The sequence below is a fragment of the Macrobrachium nipponense genome, chromosome 21 (genome assembly GCF_015104395.2).
Source record: "Macrobrachium nipponense isolate FS-2020 chromosome 21, ASM1510439v2, whole genome shotgun sequence".
NCBI classification, from domain to species: Eukaryota; Metazoa; Arthropoda; class Malacostraca; order Decapoda; family Palaemonidae; genus Macrobrachium; species Macrobrachium nipponense.
The window spans coordinates 30948368-30975644 of record NC_087212.1 but is presented as its reverse complement, the minus strand read 5'-3'; the positions used below and the strand labels follow the sequence as shown (position 1 = coordinate 30975644).

Here is a 27277-nt window from a genome sequence, read left to right as displayed (position 1 = left end):
TTCTTTCTTTACCATTTTGTATCACTTCATGATGAAGTTATTAATCAACTAAGGAGACATCACACCATCACACATCCTTGTGTGAGACCAATTGTCACACCAAACCTGCCACACTTAGATTTGTATGTTATGACTATCCTTCCATCGTAAAATCTTTAATTCGCTCTCAACAAAATGTATCCTATTCATTACATTCTCAACAGCCTTCACGTTGCAACGCTGTCAATTAGTACGTAAAGCCTCTTCCTATTATTCTCGAACTTCTCGCAAAACTTGATCTCATACCCTTTTCCTTTTCTAAACCTCCACATTTCTCCAATCAATCTTTCTGCACGTTGTCCTTCTCATCCAGACATAACATATACACTCTGTTGAACTATCACCACTGAACAGTGGGGTCTGTCCATTCTTTTTCCATCTTAAAATCCTCATCCGCTACTTCCAACTAGCTTTTTAAAACGTATACTACCCACCGTATGTGTTGCACTAGTTAGGCAAGAAATCTTAAAAATACCAAGTCAGCTGACACTGAACTGTAAGCTCATCACATAATTTGTCGTTAGTTGCATTACTTCTAGATGTAATTGTTCCTTCAACCTTTCCTTTTTTTATTTTTTTGCGTTAGTTACTAATAAAGCAAGTTATTCCTTCGTTCTTTGTTTTTTTACATTCTTCTTGACAACCTTATCCATCCTCCTGCATACATGTACATGGCTTTCTCTGTCTTTTGCAATTGACCCTGAAATCTTTCTTCCACTTGTTTCTTTAAACCTAGACAATTTTCATCAGTTTCCTTCTCCATGCTATTCCCTCTTCCGTTACATCAAACTTTCTGAATTATATATACAGCAACATTTTACCCCTTTCCTGTCCATCTCAACCTTCTATTTAGTTATTTCAACTTCACATGAATAATAATCGGCTAACTACCCAGTAGCTCACCGTTACATCCTTCAACTCTTTACTAACGCATGATCTAACAAACTTTGATTTCCAAAGTATGCTTGAATATTGAGCTCTGGGTTTAAAATAATCAGCCCCCACCCGAACAAATTCGGAAGAAAATTGTTTCTATTCTTATTTACTCCAGGAACTCGTTACTAGCTAGCAACATCATCTCGTATTGTCACTTTTTTTCTAACATATACATGTTTTCCTATTCTTCAAGCTAAGGTAGACACAAGTTTGTTTCCTTAACAGACAGGAGGTTTCTGATAGGAAAACAGTACTATATTATATACATAACCTTCTGCACGCACCCTGTTCCATTACTTCTATTTTGAAAACAAACACACACTCATTTACTCTACATTCATGAGTGTCCTCCTCTAATCCCACCTTCCAGTCCACCAAAATATTATATATTTGTCACATATTACTTGTCCACCATTCTGTTCACATGACCATACTAGCCTAGAAGAATAGGATCTGTATTTTCATGTGTGCTGACATTTTTACCACGTTTTATATGCGTATCCGCATTTCTCACCCTCTCAACATTTACTGCAGATGTGCTGCACAACAGTTCCTCTTAGTATCACTTTGATTCGCATTCAGCATCCTAATTCCACCTCCCTATCTTGGCCTCTATTGGCACTTTTAATATTGTCCATTTATCCCGATAACCTTCACTTGCTCGTATTCCCTTTCAACTTTCTGCTCCTACAAATACTTGGAAATGTTCCACGTTGTGTGGCATTTTTATTTACTGTTCACAATTAACACTATCATCTACAAAGATCTGCTTTGCGCACTTCATATACGATCTGTTTTATGTATCACAATTTTGCGCTCACATGCATATTGAAGAACGTTTGCTTATTGTAAACGAAGCGATATTATTGACTGCAAATGAAAGAATCTGGTAGAAGTCATCAAGATGAGCAGTTTGTGCAGAATATGTGGAATAAACAGGGTTGGAAAGTTAAGATATGAAATTATATATAACAGTGTGGTTAAAAAAGTTAATATAGTTGAAAAGATTGTTCAGATTTATAAGATGGTTTGGTCACCAGGAGTGAATAAAGGGCGATATGGTAATGAAAATGATTTATATTGTAGTTTAGGTCCGTCAAATAGGGGAAAATCTTAGATGACTTAGGAACAGAAGAGAATATTTGCTGGGTTATATATACTTACCGTACATCAAGTAATGGTTTAAATTTGCATAATTTATACATAAGGATTTCCGTCTAATCTTATGAAAGTGAAATGTTCCTACAAGCATTACTCTGGGCACTATCCATAACAGGTATTTCCGGGACTTGGGACACCGCATTGCTATCTCATGCCGTAAACACTACAGAGGTCAGCAATTCCTAGAGTGCACAGCTTACTGCCACTGCCATAACATTCATGGAAACATTATCGATTGCATTTTAAACTTCAAATGATTTTATTTAAACATAATCTGATGCCTCTGGAACAGAAGTGAAGCTTGAGGAACTTCATAATGTACTGTAGTTAGAAGTGAAGCAGACTTACTTTGCGTGCTATAAAGATACTCTTCTTTTGTTAAGTCCTGCGTGAGCCGAGTTAAGTCATCGTTGATACCCTCCTTAATACCGCTGGTATTATTCTGACGTTGTTATTCTGACATTTCCAGGCCAGGAGCGCAGGGAAGGGATATATTGTCAAAGCAATCCGTCCTGCAGCTTAAAAACGTCAGACAGAAGGCGCAATCTCGTATTTCAGTATTTCTCGGGAACAGTGTCCGAAGCCGTACTTCAAAAAAAGGAAAACAAAAAACAATGCAGAGCTACCTCCAGGCCAGATGTAAATCTTAGTTTCAATTGAAAGAAAAGTCGCGGTTGGACTGGAGAATTGTAACTAAACCTAGAGGCAAGGCAAAGGAGATGCCTCTGGTTCGTGGAGGAATTCTTTACAGAAGCGAGATAGCCTCCATATTACTGGTAAAATTACACAAAAGACATTAGAACCGTGTATTAACAAAACCTCTGAACACAACATTCTTTCCAAAGAATTCTTATACATTGTAATAATAAACTATTTATTGCCACAGTGGCAAAATTTAAGTGTATCGAAATCTAAAAATGTCACGAAATTACTGCAATTATGTGTGCTTTCATGCATTTTTGTGAGCAACTGGTTCAGTTCTGAAGCAAAGGAAAATCAGGGTTTATGGGTTATATACAGACACATATAACCTACATCTAGTCGTTGTTTATATCTGCATAATGTAAGTGTACGGATCTTGAGAAAGTTAGATATTCTTAATGCATTCTCCCCCGATTCCCTAAAAAAACTCATCTTTAAGAATAAAAGCTGAAGAATATAATCTGCAGTATTTGCTGAACAATTCTTGAAATCCATATCTACGTAAACGAGAGAGAACTTAGATCATTTCCGCATAGGGTTTTATGGTAAAGTGTAACTGTTTACATGGTGGGAAACCAAAACGCTGTGAAAATCCCAGCCCTCAGGAGAAGGAAATGCAGTTTTCTTTTCTGACCTTTTAACTTCCATTTATTATTTTCTTAGTTGAAAGCATACCACCGCATCCTTGTTTCTTTACCTTAAGCTTCTCATTTTTATTTCCCAAATTGAAGCATAAAAACGGATGCTTAAGAACCCGGAGACTCAACACGTTTACGTCAAGCTTGCAATTCAAGTGATCCTGTCTTTTCAATCCCAACATACGACGTGAGCAGCAGATTTTGCTTGAAAGTTCAACATAGTGATCTACACCTCTACTTATCAGGTAACAGGCCTCGCTAGATTGAAGAGAGGTCTTGTTCAAATGTCTGGCTGTTTTGGCTTAATACTTAATTGTCCGCGCCTACGTATCGGAACATTGTGGTGGGAAGCAAAATTCTCGATTTTATAGATAGATTATATACTGAGATTTAAGTATATTTTTGCGTATGTTTATCATTCTTATGGGACACGAAGGGTAGACCGCTACTGTTCAACAGGTTATATTGTCATAATTCAATAAGTTAGCATAGACGAGTTGTTGCCAGACACACTCCTGAGTAATGTCGTTACATTGCCAGTAAAATTATATGGCTTTGGTTCTTAACAGTTCGTTCGAGGAAAATCGGTAGTTAATAGTAATTTAAGAGGAAAACGGTGACCCTAGACGAACGTTCGATTGAGGTCAGAGGTTTGATCCTTTCTTCGTAACTTTATATTCAGCAGTTTGCTAATTCATATGAGTCTGTTCATGACTAGGAAATCTATCTGGATATGTTGGGAACGTGTAGGCTGTATCTTGGTCGTCTTAGACAGTAGAGCTTATGAAAACATCATCGAGACTTTGCATTATGCATAGACAGACAAGTTAGAAATCTTGAAAAAGGAAAATAAGGTTCGGGCTTTCAAGAAGTGAACAGCCAGCAGTTTCACTGCCGAACCTGGTTTAGGGGCGAGTTCGGCATTCAATCACGGGGCACCCTGCAGTCATATGCTTGTGCGCCAACCGTGTCACCTGGCCCGGTTCAGTTGTAACTGCAGCTCCATCTGCATGTCGTAACTTAAGCGGATTAAATCTCGATGATGGAATCAGGGGCTGGTCAGTGAGCAAAGCCTCACTCATCTTAAATTTGACCAAACAACTGACGATAACCCAGTGTACTCGGGGCAGCCGTGGCATACGCCAACTTTTAAAGTACGTTTGCAGTGCATTCAGTCGTCGGGTTCAGCAAAGCTTTGCGCTCATTGGTGATTGTCTTCCTTCAAAGAAAAGGGTGCGTTCGTAAAGTTGCCAATGGTAGGTTCAGTGGAATCTATTCCAATTGCATGAGTTCCAATCTGAGTAACCATAGTCCGTTCTTCGAAAAGTTATTTCAGGTAAAGTCTCTTGCTTCTGGAGGATCATGTATATGTAAATAAGACGAATTCGTTATAATGATCAAGGAATTATTTTCAGATATCCGCTACAGCTTGTAAGTAAAAACAACTATTATACGTTTAGAGGCGTGAGTGACAGTTTAGTCATAGAATTGTAAAAAATGATAACAAACAGAAGATCATGATTCTTTCATAAGAATTTTGAATGTTGAGACTAAACAATAGCTATTAAATTTTTTTCCATCTGTCGTTTGGTGTCGTTTTTTTATCATACAAATCGGATGAGCTGGTTGTTGACTTTATTCCAAAGACAAGCGGCATTAACTTATCCTCAGGCCGTATGCTCTTAATTTAATTGTATCGTCAATGCAAGATGACGAACTTTAGAAAAATCCTAATTACCGTAAAAACGTCTTTGTCCTTTAAAAATGGAAACCGATCGAGAGTGATCATCTTCGAAGAAAGGGCGGGAACAATTTCAATTTTCCGTAACTGCTTACGGAAATGTTTTCACATGTACGGATGCGCGCGCTCAATCCTGTTTTAAGATATATTCCGAATTGCCCTTGTGCTAGCTAGTCTGTGGACTCACTTCCTTTATGTATTTGTTCGAGTGCTCGGGTAGGTACCATACTCATATCTTTTACAGAGAGGCTCTGTTCGGAGAATTATGATTTCGACATGCATGATTTATGCTCACTCTCGGCGGGACTTTGATAGAGGTATGGAATATTTATGATCACAAAACTTCATTCCTTTATCTTCATCGACGAACAAGTATATGTAAGAGCATTGGGACTGTCCTTTTGCATATTTTATGCCATACTCAGCATAATGAATAAATTGCGATCGCTTCTGGCCAGCCGGCAAACAGACTGACAGACAGACAGATAGAGATGCGACTTTCCGTGAACAATTAAGTCCTGAAGGGGTGACATGCTTATAATTTCTCGTAATAAGAAACGCTCTGGTAATAGCCTACTGTTATTGTCCTATTACTTTGCTATGGAACGGCAGGAATGTACTTAATAGTTATTCGTAAACCAATACGAATCTCTCTCTCTCTCTCTCTCTCTCTCTCTCTCTCTCTCTCTCTCTCTCCGTGTCTCTTACTTCCCCCTCTGTGTTAAAGGCGGGCGTTGATTGTTTAGGTTGGAGTTCCTGAAATTAATCCTGGACGGCGGAACACGGGACAAGACATCCATCCAGAAAACGAACAGGGAACGAGGAACGAAAAGCCTCTGGCGAGAAACATGGAATTTGGAATGGAATGAAGGTTTATAGGCTGCCATTGTAGAGGAAAGAATAGACATTCCAATATTTTTTTCCCCATTTCTCTTCCTCTTGTTCGCCTCTACGGCACTTCGCGAACCTTCTGAAAATTCGTGTTCCTTTCAGTGGATGTAAATGTTGCACCACACATGGATGGGACGCATCCCAAGTATGAGGTTTTGTTTACTAAAAAAAAATGGGAGGGCAAGTTGTCTGAATTCATTTTTTGAACTGAGTTTGAATTGATTTTCGATAAAGGGTTAAAACGCTTATTCATGAGAAGCCTAAAAAAGGCTGTTTTTTTATTTATATAATGAAGAGATTATGTGAGAGGAATGGATTGTAAAGGAATTTTTGTCAAGTAAAATATTCAGATTATTACTTATGCGAAAAGTGACCTTCATACATAAGTCAAATGGACATTAGTATTCTTTATCATCTTGTATACAGAACATACTAAAACTCGGTTTATGAAATACTATTATTGGAGTTTTCAGAAAAGAGAAGTATACTTTCATGCGATTAAAACCGTTTTTACTTTGAATAACATTGCTACAAAGAGTCAAGAGAAGCCGGAAATTTATGTCTGTACGCCGTATAATATAGAGATAAAAAGGGCCACGCTTATTTTAGTAACTTTCTGTTATTTTCAACTGCTTAAATGATGGGTCGAGTACCGGTAACGTTGATGTTTATGTGCTGTCTTCATTTCGCGTGTCAGTGGATCCTTATAATATTCTTTTGAAGCTCAATAAATAAATGAGATTTTATTTCATAATAAGATAAACAGACAGGAAAAATATCTTGCTAACATTCTCCGGGAATGGGTACTGTTATCTTAATCTCATTAACATTTTGCATCCATGCAAACACACGCAGACTCACAAACATATATATATATATATATATATATATATAATATATATATATATATATATATATTATATACATATATATAGTATATAATATATATATATATATATAATATATATATATATATATATATTATATATATATATGAAGACCAAATTCACGAAGGAAAACAACGATGGAGTTCTGCAAGTCTTTTGACTTCGTGTCCTTCGCTTGCTAAGTAAAGGGCAAGAAGTCGAAAGGCCTTGCAGATCTCCATCGTTCTGTTTCCTTCCGTGGATTTGTCTTTATTTATATATTCATGACGTTCCATATTTTCGTGATTCAGTTGTATACACACAGACACAGACACCACACGCATTATTTCGGCTCATGGACATACTATACATGGAATGTACAAAGCACCAAATATTCAATACACACAATCTAGATACACGAGATAAAAGGATATAAATGATAATCGTCAAAATCCAGACAGTTGCGGAAGTAGCAGTTAAAATAGTATGCATAATAATGGCAGTAATAATATTGCGAGTAATAGTTAGAATAGTAAAAATTATAAAAATTAAAAAGTAGATTGTATACAATAAATTTTCATCTAGGGACCTTAGGTGGCTACAGAGGTTAAGTCAATTATGCTGAATTATAAAAAGTGGAAAAAGCTAATCTCAGTATTAATAATTAATAATAATAATAACAGATTCTGCAGGCAATGCTTAATAATTGCAAAAATAGGGAATGTGTTTACTCAGCAACTAAGGCCACCCCTGTGTGGAGGCAGATATATATATATGTATATGTAAGTATATTATATACATATATTATATATATAAGTATATATATATATATATATTAATATATATATATATATACACTATTACACATAGGTACATATATCTGCCTTCACTCATGAGTGCCATATATATATATATATATATTAATATTATATATATATTATATATATCACCTGTAAAAATGTTCTGTTACAAACAGAATTCTATCTAATAAAAAGAGCCCATAAAAAACACCAAAATATAGAGAAAAAAGTACTATATTTCAGAGCTGCTGTCTCCCTCTTCAGGTATATACCTGAAGAGGGAGACAGCAGTCTCTGAAATATAGTACTTTTCTCTCTATATTTTTGGTGTTTTTATGGGCTCCTTTTATTATATATATATATATATATATATATATATATATAATGCGTGTGTGTATGTGTGTGTAATTTGGTAAGTCAATAAGAGAAGAGACCCTAGAGTATGATGGGTGGAAGGCATGCAAGGGTTAGCGGACGGGAAAGGCTCTAATACTAAGGAAGTGACAAAATGCGTTGTCGATGCAATGATAGTATGTACAGGTTAAAATTTGAACATAACTAGTTATTCCTTGATTCAGCTCTAAAAGGAAATCGAGGCCGAGATTATTGTCTTGCGCTAGTACGCACAATCTCTTGTACACCTATATTTGTTTTAACTTGTGCATAATATATATATAAATATATCATATATATATATATATATATATATATATATATATATATATATATATATATATGTATGTATGTATGTATATGAGCTATATGCAAAGAATTGGAGAAATTAAGAAGTCATTTATGCTATTAAAAATATGCACAGACAAAAAAAACGCGAGTTTTTTTTTAAGTTAATTTAACAACTGGAAACTGTTTATTTTTTTTACCTCTCTTTATAAAGGGATCATACGCAATTAAATAACCTTATTTTCTTCCCAAATTTTTACATTTGAGAACCGTTAGGGTCATAACTATATTTAGCACAACCCACAAAATGAGAAATTGTTGATTATCGAGTTTGCATTACATAAATGTATTTTTAACAAGTTACTTTCCAACTTCATCTATTTTGAAGCCTCAGTTAGACGTTGAATCAATACCCTTGTCTTATGAGCCTGAAAACTGCTCCTCGATACGATTTAGATTATAGTACATATAAAGTATACATAAGTATATTCGAAGAAGTATGATTATATATATACATATATATAGATATTCATAAATTAGTTTAAAACATATATGTATATATATATATATATATATTATATATATGAGTTTTATATTTAAATTATTAGGGCGTCAATAACCTAGACGTTGTGAAGCCAGTTTTAATAGACATAATCAATCAATCAATCCTCATCTTTCCACATTCTTGCATGAGAAGGTAACCATAAGTTATTCTATCAGAACATGACATTTAGGTTCCGAGAAAATTTCCTTTTTCATTGGTTCCTTTCAAAATGTACTGCCTTTAACCATGTATGTAAAGTACTGTTGAATACATTTGTTTGAAATTTAGAATTTGTTTCTATAGGACACTGATACATAGGGTAAAAGCCTTCATCTTCTTTCATTCCACATATCGTAAGCTCTAAAAGGCTTTCATGGCTCGGAGTCATGGCCTGTGTACAAGTTGCCATACATCATTGCTGTGAATTTATTTGTTTATTTTTCGATTTTATTTATTTTATTTATTTATTTTATTTTATATTTCGAACGGCTGATGACAATAAAATCCTTTCTGAATATGATGGAAAGTACAAATTATCTCTGTCTTCGCGTTAATAATGAATTTCAAACAGAATCCTCTTTTTTCTTAGGAAACCTTTGAAATGGAATACTTATGTATATGTGTATACATAAACAATATTATATATATATATATATATATATATATATGTGTGTGTGTGTGTGTGTGTGTATGGATATATATATATATATATATATATATATATATATATATATATACACACACAAAACATACATCCATTTATGGTTCTAACACCACAGAGAAGAAATGGAAAACAGTTGTAGTTAGTGACTACTCTTGACTTTATTGCTAAGTTATCTTCAGAGGACTCTTGTCAGGATTTTTAGTCGTTTTTCATATCTTCCCTGTGGTTTTCAATATGTAAAAATCACGTGTCAAGTATGTTTATAATCATACGTCACGTACACACACCCATTATATATAATATACTTTGTACTGTTATGTAATTTTGATGTAAATACAGAATTTCCTGAATTGCATATTGTAAAAATATTTAGAGATTTAGCAAAGTTTTCGTGGATTTCTTGTGTATCTAGTCACTAAAGTCTTCATGTCTGTAACCGAGTGTATCAGTCACTTAATGAAAGTCTTATCACAAAATAGTTTTTAAGCTGAATGTTCAAGTCGTTCTGCGCTTCTTATTATGGTGTGATGGTGTCGTCTCTTTGGTATGTTACTCGAAGAAGTAGTGCACGTTTGCAAATTATTTTCAACCTTGTCATCTTCTTCAGTTGTTTGACCCCTTTGAGGGGAAGTGTTATCAGTACACCTCGCGTGGTGCACTGTAGCCATTACTGAAGGGTGTTTGCAGCGTCTCTTCATGCTCTAAGTGAACCCACTTTTTAGGCTTTTGCTTGACTTCCAATCTGCTCCCTTTCTTCAATATTGCTCTTCATCCTTAGCAATGGCGGTCCCAGTTCTTCCTTTATAACGTTGCACTCCATCCCTTTTTAGTGGTCTGTAAAAGAAAACTATTTAGATGGCTTTGTCTGTCCGTCAGGAATTTTTCTGTCCGCCCTCAGATCTTAAAAACTGCTGAGGCTAGAGGGGTGGAAATCGTCATGTTGATCATCCACCCTCCAATCATCAAACACATCAAATTGTAGCCCTCTAGCCTTAGTAGATTTTAGTTTTTTTTTCAGGTTAAAGTTAGCCATATTCGTGCGTCTGGCAACGATATGGGACAGGCTCATACAGGGCTATACCAAGACCACCTAAAGATAGATCTACTTTCATTGGCCTTGATTATATGTTGTACAGAAAACTCGATTGCGCAGAAGAAACTTTGGCGCATTTTTTACTTTTTTTTATATCCTAATCGTGCTGTCCAACCACTCCAAATCCTGAAAGTGCCCCAGTGTTCACTGACAGCCTTAATTTCCAAAACTCATAATTCAGTGGTTTACGCAAAACATGGAAGCCCACACTTGAAACAAGTATTAAAATGATGAAATGTCATGTTTAATAAATCACTTCTTGAATTATTATGTCTAAGACCTGTGTTATTAGAACACGACATATTAAGGAAGGTGAGAGCTTGACGATTTCAAATCCCGTTGCAAAAGCATGACCCCATCCTGCTGAGCAATTGCGCTAATGCGGTTTCTTCATTTTTGAGGAGGGTTCCTTTCATCGATGCAGCATTCATTGCATTGAATACCTCGGTTTCTTCTTTGTTTCCTGCCAGGTTATCATAGACAAGATTCTGTTTAACACTGTATTGTATCGGAATTAGATGATAGTTCAAACCATTGACTCTATTGTTCAGATTACAAGCCAATTTTTCAAGTTGTCTGTGACAAGGGAGAGAAACTGAGATCTTGGAATAAGTTCTCACCGATATTAAAGGGATTGGAATACATTTCCCCGCTTTACTTGAGCACTGCGATATGCAGTATAAACCGTAGCAGTTTCCTGAAACTGTATAAGAAAATCAATTCTGAAAATAAAACATGTTTGCTTAATCATTCTCGGTGAAAAACAGGTGGGATATTGGCCTTTATACTACTGTGATGATGACAGGAGGAATGCATATCAGTATTTGCATGTCTGCTCTTTCTTTACATGTTGAATTCAGACAACTTTACACTTTATCTTTTTGTGCTGATAAATCAAGTCAGGTTAGTTAGCTCCGTATATCCCCCTACTCTCTTTCGCAGAGTGTCGGAATCATCAATGCCATGATTTCTGTTAGGTACTATTATAATAGTAGGCATATTAATTGCTTGGTTTTGCTATCAAATGTGAATAGCAGGGAAGAGAACAGAAAGTGAGTGAGTTGGTAATTAAAACTCAAAGAATATATTAAACCCTTTTTTTATTTTTTTGATCCGACAAGATATTTCCCATTTCAGTTTTCACAAATCAGGAGGAATGCAATATAATTGAATTTGTTATTTCAGTCAATATGACAGATCGGAGATCGACATCGTGCCCATTTTAATGACAATACTGTAGTTATATGTCTGTTATTTTATTACAGTTTGTAGGCTTCACCTTGCCAGAGAATATTCGCTTTTATCTCAAAGGTCATGACTGGTGAATACAAAGTGAAAAAGTCTGTGAACTTCGCGTAGACTTTTGGCCCCGTCATCTGAGGCCCTTCTCAATTAGTAAATAGCTTCGCGATTTTTTTTTTTTTTTCTTTTCGTTTTCTTTCCAGCCAAGTTCCAGCACGGACTTCGATGTATGTCAGTGCTAGCGTGATTTTTTTTTTTTTTTTTTTTTTTTTTTTTTTTTTTTTTTTTTTTTTTTTTTTAGCATAGGAAATCGGAATTTGCATGTCACTAATCCGCAGTTTTGGTGGGAACGTCTCGAGGCTTTAAAATGACATGCTATTGGATGTATTTGTAATTATTTGTTATTTTAATTATAATTAACTGATCTAGAGATATATCCATATTCGAATTTCCTTTATTTGTGCAAAATAATCAGGGGAGCATTTCTTGGCATAGCTTGTGAAAGCTTGTTAATAATAATGATAGTAATGGGAACAAAAACAATACACTTCACCGAAGTGCAGTTCAAGTTTAGTAAGGAAATGTGAACACCTCAGTCAGTCTAATGTCTAATTGATTAGACTTAGAGGCAAAAATGAAGTTACGGGAATCAATATACAGAGCTGAAAAGGTAAATACTTCCACATACAACTTAAGAAATATAAATAAGAAAGTTTTAAAGACAATAAACATAAATGAACAACATTAATTTTTGTTTCAACTGGGAACACAGCCAGACCCTTTCACACTGGAAGGAATGTACAGCCTATCGGAATGAATTCGAATGCCTTCATTATTTCTCTCAGGTACAAGCTTATTAATATCTGTTTCTGGCTTGAGAATAACTAATAGCAGTGCGCCGAGGGATACAAATTTCAAAATATACATAGCCTTTAGAAAATGAATACGCAGGTGACAACAATATTGCGTCTATATTTCATGACGTAATTTTTAGTGCCTTTAGATGGCGTCAACTCATACTAGAATATGTTAGAAATTTGTGAAAGTATGACGTGAGAAATCAAGGCACGAAGACTTAAAGATGTAGCGCGAAAAAAAGTATCATTCAAAGTACTCAACTTGTCAGCTTTTGTCATATTTATTGGCGTTAACCATATTTGCTGGTTTCATGGCCCTTGCAGAGTCTTACGAGAACAAAAGCAAGATAGTAAGAATTACCATCTTATCACTTTTGTAGTCAGACACACTTTCTTAAGTCTTTGTGTAAGCTTCTTACAACATTGGATAGAACGAGTTTATGTGTAACACTGAAACTTCTTTTTGTGAACGTAGTAAATTCGTGTTATAGAAAAGGTGATGTTGGATGAATGTAACACCCACTCATAAAAAAACTCAAGCTTCAGTATCAACTCGGTTATTTTTAATGGTTACATGTATATTGAGTAATTCGTACGTACATATAGTTTCCCAAATATTTTTGATAAGAGTTTAGTAAGAGAAATGTGCAGACATATAATATGAATTATATAGAATGAAATTTAGAAATGGAACGACAACCTCCTGGTATAAATTTCATTTCCCTACTTTTTTTTTTATAGAAAACAGGCACTGGATATCATGAATAGCGCCTCGCATTTCCAATTGGGTGGTACCAATTTAAACTTCGGAATAGATTTTTGATTAATGTACAGCAAATCGAATTTGAAAATGAATGAGTTCCCACATGAAATAAATAGCAGTAGGCTAAAGGACTCCAGGGTTTTGTATATTATTGCTATCAGTTCACATCACATGGCGCACTGTAGATATCACTTCAAGGTCCTTGCACGTCCATTCGGCCCCTAGGTGCACATAGTTTTTTGCCTTTTACTTTATCTACATTCCCGCTTAGTTTCTTCAGTCATGCTTACCAACCTGTCCTTAGAGCAATTGTACGGTTTTCTGCGTCCTCCCTTAGACTTTCCATTTCATGTTTTTTTTTTTTTATGATTCTTGCTGTCCAACCACTCCAACTCCCTCTTTTCAATATCTTAAGCACTGGATAGCCGCAAGTTCATCAGTTCTTGGCTTCAAAGGCTAAATTTCATGAAATCAATTCAGCAGCGAGTCGTATGGTCAATAAATATTCGATTTTAGCGCTGTGGATTTCCCTAAAATATTTCGATGCGAATGTCAAGGATATTGCAGGACGAAGCTGGACGGCAGCAGCACTTGTCAGCCTTTCAGCGTATAGCCGAAGGAGGACGGGCTAACGACTGCTTCTTCGCATGGAATATTTTGCACGAAAGATCAAAAGTCGCTCGTCATAGTTCGCCTCGTCTCTTGCTCGTTCTTTTACTTCGTTGGCTTCGAAACGAATAGTCTGGATATTCAGCGTTGCATCTTTCTGAATGTTACAGACGTGAGAATGGAGAAATATAACTCTAGGTATCACAGCCCTCTTTTCAACAAATAAATATAGCGGCTGCGCGTAATGACCTCTACAAAACTTTTAGTCCGAATTTTTAGGAATGAAGTCAAGTCATTATCCATTCCCCAAGTTGTAAGTTTCATTTGCGTCTCTGTTACATTTATATTTAGCGAATGAGACCGGCTGAGTGAACTTGTTCTAGCTAGAGGATTCTACTGGCATATAACAACAAAGATGCCGATAATATCACATGCAGCCAGTACCTGAGAGACTTGTAAATCTCCCATTGGAAAAAACAAATTTAGTAGCTCAACAGTAAGAGTGGCGAATCCTTTATATTCCTGAAAAGCTGATTAGAACCCTTATAGAAACGTCTTCTTTGATTTTGCTTATGTCTCTTCAACATTTAGCATTATAATAATTTACCCACTTACGTCTCTTCAACTTTTAGCATTATGATTCCTTACCCACTTATGTCTCTTCAACATTCAGCATTATTCTTTACCCACTAATGTCTCTTTAAATTTACCTTTATAATTCTTTACCCACTTATGTCTCTTCAACATTCAGCATTATTCTTTACCTACTAATGTCTCTTCAAATTTACCTTTATAATTCTTTACCCGCTTATGTCTCTTCAACATTTAGCTTTATAATTCTTTACCCGCTTATGTCTCTTCAACATTTAGCATTATAATTGTGTATCCGCATGCTTTACAAATCCTGTAACGAGAAATTATGGCAGGCTAGACCGAAACTTATGAATTGTTGCAAAGGGAAACTGGTGAAAACGAATTGTAATAAAAGTGGCGACAAATTGGAGATACGTTATGTTTATGTCTGTTTATTAGCCATATATTTGAGGGAGATATTTAAGGGTAAAGTAGTTTCTTTCAACACTATTTATAGGCCCATAGGAAGCGTAGGCTTGTAAGTTTTGCGAAAATATCAAGCTTGAAAAAAAAAAGTTTGAATATTATCTGTCCAGAATTAACGATGCACGGTTCGTTGTCAAATTTTATTTATTAGTTTTGGAATTTTATAATGTCAGTTATTCAGTTTCTGTTTCATAACGAGTTCAATACAAAAATGCCTACAATTATTTTTTTTCGTAAATGTTTGCCTATTTTTTCGATAACTTTTGTTATACATTTTTTTGTTAATTAACCTTTACACGCCCAATTACCATCCTATTCCAACTCCCCATGTCTGGGATTTCTGTGAAACGAAAGTTAATGTTTTTGGGGTGGTTGAGCTGATAACTTGAAAAAAAAATCAAGATATTTCGAGGTTTTAGCGGCGGTTCTTCGAAGGTTTCAGAAGTGAACTTTGCGCAGATAACGAGATAAAAGGAGGAAGAGGAAGAGGAAGAAAATAAAGATTAATGGAGGCTGTAGTGGATGGAAGTTTCGGGTTTCAGAAGTGAGCTTAAGTGGAGGAATATCTCGAAGTTTTTGGTAAGTTTTCCGGAAGGTAAATCTCCCAGAGTCTTTGGCTTCGGCGATGGTTTTTATTTTTTCAGATCGGTTAATTAGGATTACCTGAGATATCTCCTAATCCAGAAGTAAGTGAGGGTGTGTGGGAGACAGACGCTCAGACTAAACATTTTATAATAAGACATATTGCATCGGGGAAGTCCGATATATTTATCAGCGAATCTTTTAATTCGGACTTATGAATTATTTTAATTTTATTTTGTTAAATATTATGGCGTAATGATATGCCATAAGATTTTTCATTTCGGCCATGTTTGTAAAGACTACGTGACACGGAAAGCGAGTAGTAGTATGTACTTTGATTTTATCTAGCTCATGTTCAAATCTATTGAATGTCTACTCTCATAAGTAAACAAGCGTACTTATATTTAAAAGGCGCGAGTCTGAATCTCCCAATTTATGCGTCTTGTCTTGTAACTCACACGGCTATTCATCCTTCTAGGTTTCTGTAAAAGAAAGTTATCGAGATAACTTTGTCTGTCCGTCCGTACTTTTTCTGTCCGCCCCAAGATCTTAAGAAAGTACTGAGGCTAGAGGGCTGCAAATTGGTATGTTGAACATACACTCTCCAATCAACAAACATACCGAATTGCAGCGCACTAACATTCAAGTTAGCCTTCTGGCACCACTACAGGTGCCAACAACACAGGCCACCACCGGACCGTGGCTGAGAGTTTCATACAGCATTATACACTCGATTACGAAGAAACTTCGGCGGATTTTTTACTTGTTTCTAGTAATTGACTCCTGCCATGAGTGTGCAATTTATAAGGCTCTTTGTACAGATCCTCTGGTGTCGATATAATTCCCAAGAAGTAAAACATTTTCCGAAGTTTGTTCTGCGCAATCGAGTTTTCTGTACAGTGTATAATGTTGTATAAAAGTTTCAGCTAGGGCCCATGACAAAATCTCAGCCGCGGCCCACGAAACTTTCAGCCACGGATCGGTGATGGCGTGTGTTGTTGGTACCTATAGCGGTGCCAGACGCTCAAGCATGGCTAACTTGAACCTTACATAAAATAAAAACTGAGGGTAGAGGGCTGCAATTTGGTATGTTTGATGATTGGAGGGTGGATGGTCAGCATACCAATTTGCATCCCTCTAGCCTCAGTAGTTCTTAAGATCTGAGGGCGGTCAGACAAATAGCCATCTCAATAGTTTTCTTTTACAGAAAACTGAAAAGTAGGGTCACTTTTTTAACTTCAGGAAAACTGTTGCACGATCAAAAAAAAAAAAAAAAAAAAATAGAAACCGGATTAATTGTATTCTTAATTACTATGTAATATGTTCTGGTCTGTCTACTTATACTTATTTCATCTACAGAAGCCGTTGAATTTTTGGGATAAAATCCATTCAGTTGTGGTGTCTAGTGCAATCATTCCCTTTGAATACAATTTCTTACTTATATCATTTGAGAGGATGGATTTGTTTTAAAGGGTAACCTAAGTCTTTACAATTTTCATAATTCATAATGACCATTGTCACAAGAAAAGGGGAACTGATTGTAAATAATACCATCACAAAATTTTTCAAAGCCCATGTACTTATAGACCCCCAAAAACTAATGATGATAGAAATTAACATAAGTGACAAGGATTTAGGGGCTGATTTTACAAATCTGTATTTTCTCCTTAGCAAGACTGTCCCAAGATTAACGAAACAATATTTGGTTTCACTTGCAAGATTAAATATAATTGTTTAGTATTCAGTGACGTAATCTCAGTAGATATATCTGTCTTTGGTTGCCAATGAATGACCTTTTCCTTTCCATTTGTAGAATGCTCCAAACATTTTCCTCATTTACGGTGATTTTTTTTTTTTCATTTTTTTCAACAAGTAGTTATTTTCTTTGTTTTCCTTACAGTTAACTTCAACTTGTTTTCGTTGTCCCTTTTATATGACAGTGAATGTCACGCGCCTCCAGATAGAAGAGAAATGTATTCAGACGAAATTAATTGATGAACCTTACTTGAGACTATAATTTCTGGAGGCCATTGGGTAGAATTTTGTCTTAAAATTCTTGCTACTGTCATTGTGACCTGATTTCCCTATTCATTGTAGGATGATCGATCAGGCTCAGGCGACCTTAAAGGGGTTATGCCTTGCATTATTTTTATTGGGGATTCGGGAAAATGTTTTATTCGTCGTCATCAGGCTCTCTCTCTCTCTCTCTCTTCTCTCTCTCTCTCTCTCTCTCTCTCTCTCTCTCTCTCACACACACACAGACATATACGCAAAAGACTTCAAGACTTCTGGAAAGTTTATCTTTTTTATTCTAAATGTTGCTTATTTTTCTTATCACAATTAAGTTTATTTCAGTGTATTTAACATATAAAAAATACTGGTGTTGGATAAACTAAATAATTTATATTTTAGATTATGATACGAAATTAACCTAGACAATAGATTGAAATAACTATATATATATATATATATATATATATATATATATATATATATATATATGTATATATGTGTGTGTGTGTGTGTATACTTCTTGCTTTCCTCTGTATTTGTAAGATATATACTTGGCGAGTATGCGTCAATCATAATGTTTTAAATTTAGAAATTTAATATCATTATTTATGGATGATAAATTAAAGATATAGGATACCAGGAATTTTCTTACTTGTTAAACATACGGAAGTAAACTAGTGCTAAAAATGATCAATATTTAGAGTAAAAGGATAAATATTTTGAAAAGTTTTAATCTTTTCATATTATCAGAGGTAGATAAGAAAATCAAGTTCTTAAAGTTGTAGGCTCTTTTATCTTGTATCGCTAAATAGGAAGAAATATATTCTCTGTGGAATCAAACTAGTGCATAAATAAAATGTAAAAAATACCAAATATTTAACTATGAATATGTCCACATCCTGTAAACCATAACTTAGGCGAATAAATATCTGTGGCCCTTTCTGGAGTCAAATTTCTCCTCATACCAGTCCAGGCCTTAACACCGGAATGAGGGCACCATTACAATAAATTTGTTGTTATGGTAGGCCTCTCTTCCTCCTGGCTCTCCCTACAAATCCTTCCTCTATTTATCTGAGTTAGTGACCCTCTTTCGCTTTCTTTTTTTTTTCTTTTACCCTTCACTTCCCCTCCTCCAGCATTTCTTGGAGCGGAATTGCTCCATGGCACTTTTTATTCCCAGGTCCGATTGTTTTTCCTTTGAAAGGGACTGATTTGGTTCTTTAATTTTTTTTTTTTTTGTGGACCATGAAAAATTTATATAAAACACACACACACATATATATGCATATATTTATATTATATACATATATATTAATTTATTTATAATCTCACTATAGTAGTACATATTATTGCAGATAGGCTCTCACATACTTATCTGTTTATTGATGATTTTATTTATTTCAATTATCGACTTCTATTTACTTTTGTAATTCACCGTATTCTGACAAAACATTCCACGTGTGGGAGAGAAATATTGACTTTGAATCAATGTAATGATATCAACAATCTGCAGCTCAACCTTAGCATTCGGCCCTGCCTACAGTAGGCTTCCCTCCAGAGACGCGTTTTATGTAGGATTTTTCCAACTGGAATCAGAGTACGAATTTCCCAGTTAGTTAGAATAGCTCACTGTTAGTATTCTCAGTTCCGCCTTTAATTTGTATAATATGGAGTGTGTGGGCTTAGTCTCGCGGTAACAAACAGAACTATTTATAAACACAATGAAGAATGTGAATGGAGTTGCCAACAGAAATTGGAAATTTTGTAGATTTTTTTGGCATTTGTATATTCATACGGTAAGATTTATTAAAGGCTTTTATTTCTGTACGAACTTTACGCTCCATCAAAACTTGATTCTTCACCCCGGGCAGTTTACAGTTTCTTCTTGGTTATTTTTGTTTTTTTTAAGGAACGTTTATAAATTCCTTGATTTTTTCTTATCAAATGTCCTATTGCATACGGCATTTAAGTAATGTGAAATCCAGCACTTTGATCGATATAATTCGTTCATAATTTCTTTCAAATCTGATCTTTGTTGTTAGTATAAAGTAGACTTAATTTACCATGTTATTTACTGTGTAAGTACACTTGTTAATATGGGAGTCAAAGACCACACGAATGAGAAAAAAAGGAAACCACATGAAACAAGAACACAAGGGCCATGGATTTGAAATTCAATCTTCCAAAGAATTTAGTTTTCATTAGGAAGAAGAAGACGAGGTAAAGGGAAATACAGAAAGAACAGACCCCACTTTTTAATAAAGAAAAAATTAACAAACCAACAAGTAGATAAAAATGTATTAATATAAGAAGGATAACAACGCCCAACAAGTAGAGAGATACAAGAAAATCATAGGATAACAAAAAGTATTATAGCGAAGGATAATATTGGGGTAGTACTGTATCACACCTTCGCTTGAACTTCTTTAATATATATATATATATATATAATATATATATATAAATATATACCTATATATATATATATATATATATATATATATAATATTATAATAAGAAGTTCAAGCGAAGGTGTTGAATAACAGTACTACCCCAATATTATTCTCGTATATTATATATATATATATTAATAGTATATATATATATATATATATATATATATATATTATATATGTGTGTGTGTGTGTGTGTGTGTGTGTATTATATATATATATATATATATATTATATATATACTACTATATATAATATATATATATATGTATATATAAAGTGTATGTGTGTGTATGTATGTATGTATGTATATATATATTCTCACAGAACCGTGTTTGAATAGTGGAGATAAAACATGTTCAAGCCCCCGCCAGTCCACTCAGGTCGTTAATAAGCAATATTACTTAGGTTAAGAATAAGAATATAGGGACTGGTGAAATGAAAATATAGAAACCATAGTTTATCTTAATTAAAAGGGCAAGTTCAGCAACGTCTCAAGTATAAAAGTATAAATTAGTGTTTTAGTCGGTCATTTATACTTGAAACCCTATGTATATATATATATATATATATATATATATATATATATATATATATATGTATATATATATATTTTATATATATATATAATATACATTTATGTATGTATGTATGTATGTATGTCTGGGTGTAATGTATATGTGTATGTGCGCACGTGGATTTCTGTGTTCGTGACCATGTATAAAAATGCAGGTAAATTTGAGTTGGAAGCAGTAAACAATTTTCTTTGGCCGACGCCGTCTTTTCGCCTTAGTCTGGAGGGTCCCCCGATTCTATTAAAAAAAGAAGCCGAAGTTGAAAAGAAAATACAGCGAGTCTTATTAACTCGTTCCTCTCCGTATGTATAAACAACATCTTTGAGACCAGAGAATATATATATCCTTCAAGACCCTTTCGCTCCCTCTGGAGTTAAACTCGTTAAGAACCTAAATTAAACCAAGCCACTTTTCTTTCCGCCCCCGCCGCCCCCCCACATACCTCCTGTACAACTCCCACCGGTCCCCTCGGAACCCCTACGCACCTCCTTTATACTCATCCCTCACATAATATTTCTGGTCATCCTCTCCTCAGCTGCCCCCGGTAGGTAGGTAGGTAGGTGAGGTGAGTGTGAGAGGACTCTCCCTGGCTCTCCCTTATCCGCGACCCTCGTAGATTTACTCTTTTTGCATCACCCATACGCTTGCCGCCGGACTCACTCGGTATGGGAGTGTCCCACTCACATTCCCCCGTAGTTGCATTCACTATTACACTACTACAACCGTCATTCTTAACTCATGGCTCACATATTCATCCCCCACAACTCACTCACTCACTCTCTTTCCCTCGCGCTCTCTCTCTCTCTCTCTTTTTCTCCCCGTCTGTGTGTGCCTCACTAGCGAGGTGTGGATGTTGTTTCCCCTTCGGAACTGACGCTTACCTCCTCGTGTGGTTTCCTATAACCACAGGCTAATACGGCCTCCTTCAAGCATATAGAATATCCGCTTGCACCCGCCCCTAGCTTCTCACAAGCCCTAATAAACCACGCCCCCTCCCCTCTATGATTTCCCCCCCTCCAAGCTCCACCCACTTCAGAGGCCAAGCTTGCAGCAACCAGGGCCAGGCCAGAATGAGTTAGTCGCCCGCATCACCTGATAAGGGTCGCACGTTGACATCGTGCACTGGCCTCCACCACGTGTTGTGGAGCTGTGCTAAGTCGCGCGTCGGACGATTTTCTCGAAATTTTCGTATTGGTTCATATTTACTGCATTAGTGCGCTGTGGTTTTGGCAACTGCCCTCTGGATCCCGTCACTTTGTGAAGTGCGAGACAGGACGTTCCGACGTAACTTTCTTGTGACCAAAAATTTTACTTTAGAACAAGAAATTTCATTTAAACTTGACAAGAAGGAAAGGGAAAAATAAGTCCGCTGTTTTTATGAATGAATCGACGGACCGTGGCTCATGGATTACTCAGATAATAAACTTTAGAGATGTATATAAAAATATGATGTGAAAATAGAATTTCTTGTGATTGATAGTGATATAACAACTTGGGAGGAACCGATATACGGTAGGTTATAGATTTATTTTTATATTTTAAGAACTGTGAAGTTTTTATAGAATCAATAGGAAGTGGTACGTGAATTCTAAATTTAATCGAGGGCTAAAACTTCGGCCCTTTGAATGATATCATTTAAGAGCTATATTTTCTGAATAATTGTATGATACAGACAATTTGATGAGAGTTAATTATAATTGTTTGCTTGAATTTTTATAAATCAAGTCATTGCGAATAACATTTTGGTAACTATGTAGTCTCTTATACTCATGGATCCATGTACTGAGAATGTCCGAGATGAACAGATTACTTGGAATGATATTATCTTGGAGTATTTAAAAAAAACGAGAAACTTTTTTTTATCCATTTATAAATCGACAAAATTAATTTTCTGGAATAAACAGTGCTGACGAATTTATGTTCAAGTGGGAAACATTCCACATCTCGATGACAGACTCCCTTGCATCCACGTGATGTTACTACACGCATCTGTCGTAACGTTTGAGAGCATTTTTCCATATTTATTCACAGCTTCGCTTCGTGCTATATACGTCGACTATCCGGAATCAGAATCTCAGGATTTGATGCTAGTTAATGAAATTGTATTGAATTGTTCTTTGTACAATGATAATCTGATGTTTTCAAAGGTTAAAGGAAATAGGCTATACATTCCCCCACTTTACTCACACGCGCATCAACTCGGGGGAAATCATTCAGGGAACTCGCGGTAGTATTTCCGTCAGAATAAGGTAGTATTCACTTTCTTCTTCAACTTCAGGTAGAATTTTTCTTGCAAAATGCAAACTGGTTTGCCTGCGTAATATGTGGTTGAATTATAAAAATAACTTCTTGTTGCTATTTGAAGTCTGAATAAGGCGGAGTTTATAATTAAATTGAAGAACAGACAGAATTTTTTTGTACTAGTCTTGAGAACGGACAAGCCATCATAAAGAAAAAACTAGAAATGTTAAAAATACTCCCTAACAAGTGTTTTAATGGTTCTGCTGAAAAATACATATAACTTTTTCTTTTACCACTGGAGTAATTACGATTTAATTATACGGAATCGTAGTAATTTCCGCCTTGTGATTTTTTTTTAACCGATTTGGATGTATTGTTTATGTAAATACGCATATACGCAGATTTACGAGGACAAATTCTCTCTCTCTCTCTCTCTCTCTGTACAGTATATATATATATATATATATATATATATATATATATATATATATATGTATATATATGTATATATATATATATATATTATTTTTTATCTTACACACACATATATAAAGGATACACATAATTATGTTGATATACATTTGTTAATAGTAAAGTGAATTTGTTACCTTTCTGTTCTCTTTGCAGTATATAATTATGGAGTAGAAAATGCATAATCATATAGTTGTTGTGACCCTCGCTGGTGCTTTAAAGGCTCCGTAATTCAATATAGTGGAAGTAGTAGTAGTAGTAGTAGTAGAAGTAGTAGTGTATTTTGGAACAATGATTTGCTTTGTTATTATTATTATTATTATTATTATTATTATTATTATTATTATTATTATTATTATTATTATATAATTTTCAAATGCTGATTAAAGACTTAAAAAAGTGCTTTATATTTTTTCATCTCTAATGTTAATTTGTCGTTTGCTGTTATTTTAGTGATTATTTTAGTATATGTTTCTAAGTTCATTGGTGGTTGAATTTATCAAATCAATCCGGATGTAACCCCAGGCCCTCCTCACAATGTTGCTAACTCATTCTGCATTTATTTCATTATATTTATTTTATATTCTGTAGATATGGATTTTATTCAGTTCATTAAAACGTTTTCAGTTTTCAGGCAAACATATAAATATATTTATTTATTTGCGTATTCACTATTATTTATGGTAATCAAAACCACTCTCACACACCAATATAAACTCACACACATGGATTCATCAAACGTTCCTCGTTAAAGTAAGAATCTGGCTGCGAATGGTGTTGATCCCTCTGGAACCACCCTTGGTTTGATACACTACACATTTTATATATATATATATATATATATATATATATATATATATATAATATAATGTATAGAAATGTATGTATGTATACACACACCCTGGTTTCATACACACACTCATATACATATAGCAATGTATGCATTTATATATGTATGAACACATGTGTATGTGTATGTGTGTGTCCGTATATTATATATTGATAAGTGCCGGGGCGCCCAGCTTTTCTAACACAAGGTTAACTTTACTGTTTCGTAACCTTCTGGCTCTTGAAAATCTAGTTAAGAATGACCGACTGGCCCTAATATACTTCGATTTAGTACGAGTTTCTATCAGAAGCATTCCTATTAACCGTCTTGAATATGAGTGCTTGTTGAATGGTGCATCGCTGTGTTGCACTGCTAATGCAACATCAAGTTTGTTTTCCTCCGTAGTTTTTTTTTTTCCTTTTTTTTACCTCTTCTGATGACGCCCAACAAATACTGTGAAGAGTTGACCTTAAAACACAAATATTCTCTCTCTCTCTCTCTCTCTCTCTCTCTCTCTCTCTCTCTCTCTCTCTCTCTCTCTCTCTCTCTCTCTCTCTCTCTCCACTTCATTTAGTCTTTTTTTCAGCTCCACATTGGTTGTCTTTTTTTTTTTTTATGTCAGTTTATTGCCTGTATTTTTGGTTCACTGTTAATGTACGTGGTCCGAGCTCCTTGGCGCCATGTTCATTATAATAACGAGATTTACATCAACCTTGCTCTTTTGAGCGGTCACTAACACAACCTAGTAAGATAAACTGGAGAAGAACTGTGTAACGAATTGATTTCACGTTAGCAAACGTATTGCAGCAATATTCATGCAATATGTACGAGAAAGTCTTCATTGTCTTTGCTCAGTTCAATCTTATGCTCGTGACTACTTTCTATAAACAGGCAAACCTAAGTTTGTTTTCTTGATCATACAGACAATTGGTTTTCGTTTGTCTGTGCATCGTTAAACCTATATTTTTCAGCCTGGTCAAACGAGCGATGCTCTGTTGTTAATTGAGTTTCGGGAATAGTATATTGCAAATTCTTCCGAGCTTTGTAGAATGTAGAAAGTAATAAAACAGGAATGTTTTGAGCTTGTCAGCAGTATATGACATATCAATTACGCGCGTACTGGAGCAATGACGAAATAACACCGAAAATATTTGTTTGCAATGAATGGACATTTGCCGGATGTCAGGGCTGCGGAATGGAGAGGGAATTCCGTATTTGTTTGTAAAAAAAGTTATTACCACTTCTACTACTACATATTACTGCTAATGGTTAAGCAGGTTGAATTTTATAAGTGGATGTTATCCCACATCAATAAGGCTATAATGAGAAATTAAAACTTGACTGTAACAATAACAAAATCTTCTAAATTGTAGGTGGCTAAGTAAATACTATACTCAAAAATGGTTTGGAGTTCTGAGGTAACACATTCTCCGTGTGAATGAAGATAGTGGCCTGTGTTATATTTTCGTGTAAATAAATATATACGTATATTATACGTATACTAAAACATCTGCATTTATTTATGGGATTTTAAGGGGTTTTCATCGTATTATTGAGTTATATATTTCCTGGTTTCATTTATTCAACCAGCGCCTTTTCAAATTTCGAGAATGTTTATTTTACTGGAAAACCAATGTCAGTCTGCGTACTTTTTCCATTTATATCATGTATGTGGGTTGGCATATCGAAGAAATAATAGACAGAAAGCTTTGTAAAGTTCTATGGTTAGCATTTGGTGCGCTAGGAGTAATATTTCAACAAATTCTGTTATCCAGAGCATTTGACGTTGCTACAACAAAAAGCGTTTGCGATATACTATATCACTGTAGTGTTAACGACACTTCAGTGCACGTAACCTAGAATTTACAGTTATAAATCCACGTATTCATGTGGCGTGCTTTGAAATATTTCGCTGTAAAATGAACTGTCACGTAGGTTGTGTATATGATTTTATATATATATATATATATATATATATTATATATATATATATATATGTGTGTGTGTGTGTGTGTGTGTGTCAGTATAAAATCCCATTTTATACCTGAGATGTATCCTGTTTTAACAGAAGAATTTATTACACACACACACACACACATCACACACACACACACACACACACATATATATATATATATATATATATATATATATAGATATATATATATATATATATATATATATCTATATATATATATATATATAATATATATTATATGTGTGTGTGTGTGTGTGTGTGTGTGTGTGGTATGACACGTTTGAGAACTATTAGAAAAAGAGAAAAGAAGACATTTGCCTTTTCAAGAAACGCTCAACATTTAAGTCGCAGTGTGAATTCGGAGAAGTCAATTAAATGCAGACGTTAATTGAGACCAGCGTGACGAATGTAATTATACTGCCGTTGCGTCGACACTGGATCTCCTGTTACATTTGCTAGCGTTATTTAAACTTGTGAAGTGTCCACCCTGTAACAAGTTGTCACTTTTACCTTTTGTTTCCAATAAATTTATTTGATGAGTTTGTTTAACAGCATTTTAGGTTTTCGGTGATTGAAATCCTCATATTTAATTACCTCTTGTGGGCGGGGCGGGAGAGGGTTGGGTGAGAGGATGCCCAGTGCACTTCATGTGGGCATTGCTAACGCTGTATGCAGGGTCCCATCGGCCGCTAAGTGCGTTCACTTTTTAGCTTTTCAATTTACCTCTTTTCCCGCTTCTTTTCTTCCAGCTTGCTGTCCAGCCACTCTAACTTCCTCACGTCATGCCGTAAGCGCTGAATGGCGGGAAAGCGCCCGTTGTTTGTCTTTGTAGCCGAATTTCCATAAGTT

The 27277-nt window shown here is 35.0% G+C and overlaps 1 protein-coding gene across 1 annotated transcript in view; it reads left to right on the top strand.

The window, feature by feature from the left end:
- The first annotated feature begins 21978 nt into the window (after window positions 1-21978).
- LOC135197900 (cell adhesion molecule DSCAM-like) overlaps window positions 21979-27277 on the top strand; it is a 457768-nt gene continuing 452469 nt past the window's right edge. Inside the window, exon 1 of the mRNA XM_064225122.1 lies at window positions 21979-22421. The gene's annotated coding sequence lies outside the window, so the exon portion shown is untranslated. The remainder of the gene's footprint in view (window positions 22422-27277) is intronic.